Raw genomic sequence first — 6,000 nt, 5'->3', positions numbered from 1 at the left:
AAAAGAATGAAATTAGATAATAATAGCCAATCCTTACGAATTAGACCCTACTACTTTTTACTACAGTTTAGAGTTGTAGAAATTTTTATTTTGTGTTTTCAACGCGCATCAATGTCCTGATGGAGACCCATGGGAGGTGCAGGAAAAAAAAGCAGATCGAGGGATATGTTGTCAACTCATACAATTATAAACAAAACAAGAGCATAAAACATCCACAGCAATCATCTTTTGATATAAAAATTCTAAACAATTGGCTTCCCAAATACGTTTTAGATCTTAGGGGGCAAGGGCAACACTTGCATTCGAGAGACTACTTTGACATAAAAATAATTCCTTCCTCGATGTAATTTATTGCATAATTGCTCGCATATGTTTAGTAAGAAATTTTCTGACCAATTATAAAATGTCACTAGTCAAGTGAAAATTATTATGGGTCAAACTGAAATTACCATAGATGAAAATGATGAATATGATACCTATATCATAATTATTTTCTCTAATTAATTTAAATTAATTAAAAGATAAATAGTAAAAATAATATTATTTTTAATTAAAATAAAATAATTAAGTAATAATTAATTAAATTATTAAGAGATAACTAATTAAAAAAGTTTATTTCTTGTAGAACATTTAATGGGGAGTTAAATTTTACAAGAACTCTTTTCATTTAAGTGACTAGTACTATAAAAAGGTGTCATTTCCAAACCATTAAACACATTCACAAGTTCAAGAAGTCTAGAAATTTTTCGAAAAAAATTAAATAACTTGAAATTTTTTTTGAAGAATGCTGCATCAATTTTGAAGAAAAATCACATTTCAATCGAATTCAATTGAATAAAGGAAGTTAAAAGACATTTATGAAGAAAGATGCATTTTGATTCGATTCAACTGAAGAAAGGAGGTCAAAACCTATTATAAGAGCAAGTCATAACACTTGGAGCAAACTCACCCATCCAAGACCAAGTTTAGATGATCCTTGGATCCAAACTATTTCTAAAGTCATTTTCAAGATCAAGTCTTAACCACCCATGAAGTGGGCATCATTGGTTCAAGATCAAGTCTCACGATCCTTGAAACAAACCGTATCTTTCCAAAATCACGTCTATATATCGAAACCTAATCAGAGAGAAGAACAAAAGAAATTTCTTTGTATTTAATAAAGTCTAGAGATTGTAACCTCTTCAAATCTATCAATAAATTTGACTCCAAACTTTTCAAGTTAATTTTTGACTCAAAATTTTTATGTACAAATTTCTGGCATTTGTAGAGCGGAGCAATTTTGGATCGATCAAAATTAATCACCTGTCATTATTGTTTATCTCAAATTAAATTAAATAAACAAAGAGATAAATCAAGAAATTAAATTTTTAAGAAGTTTTAAATCAAGAAATTAAATTTTTAAGAAGTTTTACAAAAAAATATTATTTAATGATTATTTTATCTTTAATTAATTAAATTAATATTAGATAAATAATAAATAAAAGAGTCTAATCATTATAGAATACTCAAATGAAGAAGTTAAATTTTACAAGTACTCTATTTTATTCAAGTGACTAGCACTATAAATGGGTTACCTTCACGCCATTAAAAACACATTAACAAGTTCAAAAAGTCCATAAATTCTATGAAGAAATTGAAAAACTTGAAGAAATTTTGAAGAACGACGTATTAATTTTGTAGAAAAGCTATCTTTCAATCTAGTTTAACAGAGGAGAGGAAGGTAAAAGATGTTTTTACAGAAAGTCACCTTTCAATCCAGTTCAACTGAAGAAAGGAGATCAAAACTCGTTTCAAGAGCAAGTCACCACGATACTTGAAGCTGATTCAACCATCGAAGATTAAGTCCCAAAAATCTTTGGATCCAAACTCTCTCCAAACTCATTTTTAAGATCAAGTCTCAACTACCCTTGAAGTGGACATCATTAATTCAAGATCAAGTCTCAAAGACTCTTAAATACAATCAAAGAAAATTCTTAAACAAGCATCTCACAAAACCAAATTTCAAGAGTAAGTCATCGTGGCATTTGAAGCAAATCACATCCTTCTAAGATCAAGTCTAGACAACCCTCAGATTGAAGCTCCATCAAAGAAAAGAATCAAATGAGTTTTCCTTTGCAAAGAAATCCATAGATTGAAATTATATTTTCAAAATTGATAAATAAAATTCGAATCCAAATTTTAAAGTTAATATTTGACTCAAAATTTGTCTATACAAATTTCTAGTACATCTGGTGGGACGATCTCTACCTTTCATCTTTTCTCTCAGAAAGTCAATGTTCAAAGTTGCAATGGCCTCACAGAAGATCATTATCATTAGCAAACCAATTGTAAGCCTACTTAAACTAATCTTGCAGCCCTTTTGACTTTACTGTCAATCACTAATGTCTTTACTAATCTCTATGGCAGTAGGCAGAAGATGAACCAACTTATGACTTAAAAGAAGTTTCTACTTGTGGCTCAAGTGTAGCTCATCAATTATCATTCAAAGAGAAAGATAGTTAATCAAGTGAATGGATAACCAAATCGTTTTCATGATGACTCAATTTGAACATCTAAGTAGAAGTAACCAAACTTTTCCTAGAACTCAACATCAAACTCTACAAGAAGGTGAAATTAAAGTTGCTGAAGAACTTCGAAGTGTTTATTTAGATCAACTCAAGGAGCTCATCAAAGATCAAGTTGAAAGTGTTGCTACACCTTCAAATACATATTCAAATCCATACACTAAGAGGATTGATCATTTGAAGATGCTTGAAAATTATCAACCTTTAAAATTCCAACAGCTCGATGGCTAAGGAAATCCATGTCAACATGTTGCTTGATTAGTGGAAACCTATAATAGCACCTGTACTGATGAAGATCTCATGGTGAAGTAGTTCATTCAATCACTGAAAGAAAATGCCTTTGATTGGTGCACTGATTTTTAGTCTGAAATGATTGACAGCTGGGAAGAACTTGAGCCCTAATTTTTCAATTGATTCTGTAGCACTCGTCATATTGTCAGCATAATTAAGCTCACAAGCTCCTAACAATGGAAAGACAAGCTAGTTATCGATTACATCTACCACTGGATGAATCTAAGTTTAAACTACAAAGAAAAATTGTCAAAATCATCTACCATCAACATGCATACAAGGCATGAATTCAGACTTGCACTACATTCTCCAAGGCATCAATTTGAAGTCCTTTGAAGAATTAGCTACTTGAGCTCATGACATGGAGTTAAGTATTACAACGGTTGAAAATCAAGAACGTCTTGAGCAAGCAATTCACATTGGGGGAAAATGTTAGTTGACAATGAAGATTTCGATCAATCCATGGTTGTAAATGTGAGGCCCGTTTTTGCTCAAGTTAAAGGTACAACAAGAGTCACACTAAAGGAGAGACAAAAAAAAAATCTTTTCTCTATTCTGATTTTCCAAACATGCTTAAAGAACGTTTAAAACCTAAATTGGTTCAGTTGTCAAATATGAAGTGACTTGAACAAGTCGATCGAGTAGATGATCCCAACTATAACAAATACCACTAGTTGATTAGTCATTCTCTCGAGGAATGCTTTGTGTTGGAAGAAAAAATCCTGCAACTTCATGAAAAATAAAAAATCGAGTTTGAAAAAGAGGTACCATCATCAAACTTACATCATCCACTATGGTTTCTCAATTCAACATGATGAATAGAACAACAAAAATTTGACTCTTTTCAATCCTATTACACTAACTTCATGAAAAACCAAAATGGTGGATTTTCAAGGGATTGAGGGAAACCGTCTATTTCCAAAATATCGAAATGGACTCTAATCATAGGTCAAAGAAGCCAACAAAAAAAGCTCCTAGGCACAAGCTTAAACTGTCACATTGCTTCTAGTCACGAGCTTAAATGTTCACACATAATAAATAGTGATGCTCCTATGTCAAAGCATTACTATAGAAATTCCTTATAGAATTTGATACTCTTGCTATGCTTCACTCAATGCTTAGTGGATTGTTTTCATCGGTGCAAAATGTAGTCATTTGGTTTTATTTGTAACGACCTAATAGTCAGGTGTGTCGAAAAGTGCATTTTCGAGACTCCATTCTTGTAAATCAGACTCGTAAATATTTATTAGTTGTGTAGTTAATTAGATTTTAGTTAAGTGAATATGCATGAATTAAGAGTTATTATAGTATAAGGACTAAATTGTGTATAGGATAAATTCGAATTATAGATTAAAAATCAATTGAAGGATTAAAATAGTAATTTAACAATTTCTTAATATAGTGGATGGCATATGTTATATATATATATATATATATATTATAATATTAGGTAATTTTAAAAGAAACTAAATATATATACATATATGTATTATATAATAATGATAATAGTTATATAATAATAATAGTTAGTATAAAAGAAAAGGAAATAATAAAAGTAAGTGGAAACATGCAAATTAAGAAAGAAAAAGAAAGAAAGGGAGAAAGGAGAGAAAATACGGCTTAGGGTTCCAAATTGTTTCAAGTTCAATTGGTTAGTCAATTTAGTCTATTTTCTTGTAATTTTTATATTTTTGGAATCTCGGTGTTTAGTTCTACCCGACCCATATTGAAATTTTAGCAATTGTTAAGATTTTAAATGTTGTTAATGTTGAATAGTTTTAGTATTAGGGATTAAATTGATAGATTTTTAAGCTAGAAATGAAAAAGGATTTAATTGTAAAACAAACTGTAAATTTTGAGTAATAGGGACTAAATTGTGAAAATTTTGAAATTTAGGGGTTTAATTGAAAATAGGGAGTTAAATTTAGTTTGAAGCGAAATTTGTATGAAAATATATAATTAAATGTGAAGAATAAAAATTAGTCTCCGTTTAGGGACTAAATTGGAATTTAGGCAAATATTGAGTAAAAACTGAAATATTCAATATGAAATTGAATTGTGTTGTATTGATGAATTTTAATAGTTTTAATTTCATATGTAATGACCCAACATTCATGGGCACCGGAAAAGTAAGTTATAGGGCCTCCGTCTTAGTAAACCGAGTCATAAATAATTATTAGAAGTAATTATGAGTTTAGTTGAATGCTTAATTAGGATCTAATTAGGTGAATTTAGTCTAATTAAGAATAAATAGGAAAAAGACTAAATAGAATAATGTGTAAAAGTTGAATTATAGATTAAAAGAAATCATAAATGATGAAATGGGTAATTAAGCCACATTTGGTATACGAGGGCAAACATTAAAACAAAAATCTAAGATTTTTGTTAAGTTATAAATTTTAAATATATTGTTTTAGTTATAAATTATATTAAATTAATTTGATATATTTATATTATAAGATTTTATATGATAAATAAGTTATGATTTTGACAAATGGATGGTGATAAACTAATACATGTGTAATTAAAATATGTATACAATTGTAGTTTATAGATTTAATTTGCTTATTAATTAAGCATAAAATATTTATTATCTATTATTATTAAATTAAAAGATATTTAATAATTAAATAATTAGTATAAGATTTTTGGTTGATAATAAATTATGATTTTGCCAAGTGTATGGTAAAGATAAAATACAAGTGTATTAATTTAAGTATATACATTTGTAATATTTTTATTTAATTAGTAAATAGATATTTATTATTATTAAAAAAATATTTATGAGATAAATAATTAAAGTGTGAGATTTTTTGTATAATAAACAAAATAACTAGTGACAATTGTAATAATGTGAATATATGATTGAATATTTAATAGATATTTAGAATAAAAATATAATATATGTTAAGCTAACAAATAAAATGAAGTAAATAAACTATAATAAAATAAAAAGGAAACAAAAGAGAGAAAGAAGAAACAAAGAACAGACGAAAAAGAAAGAAAGGAAAGGGGGAAGAAAAGAAAAAGGGAGAATTGGGATTTGGAACCTTCAAGTTTAATTGGTAAGCTAAACTAAGTCTTTTTCTTTTAAATTTGATGTTTTAAAAGCTTTAAAACAAGCTTCGAGAAACCGAAGAGAAAG

The sequence above is a fragment of the Gossypium arboreum genome, chromosome 12 (genome assembly GCF_025698485.1).
Source record: "Gossypium arboreum isolate Shixiya-1 chromosome 12, ASM2569848v2, whole genome shotgun sequence".
NCBI classification, from domain to species: Eukaryota; Viridiplantae; Streptophyta; class Magnoliopsida; order Malvales; family Malvaceae; genus Gossypium; species Gossypium arboreum.
Note: the sequence above shows the minus strand (reverse complement) of the source record.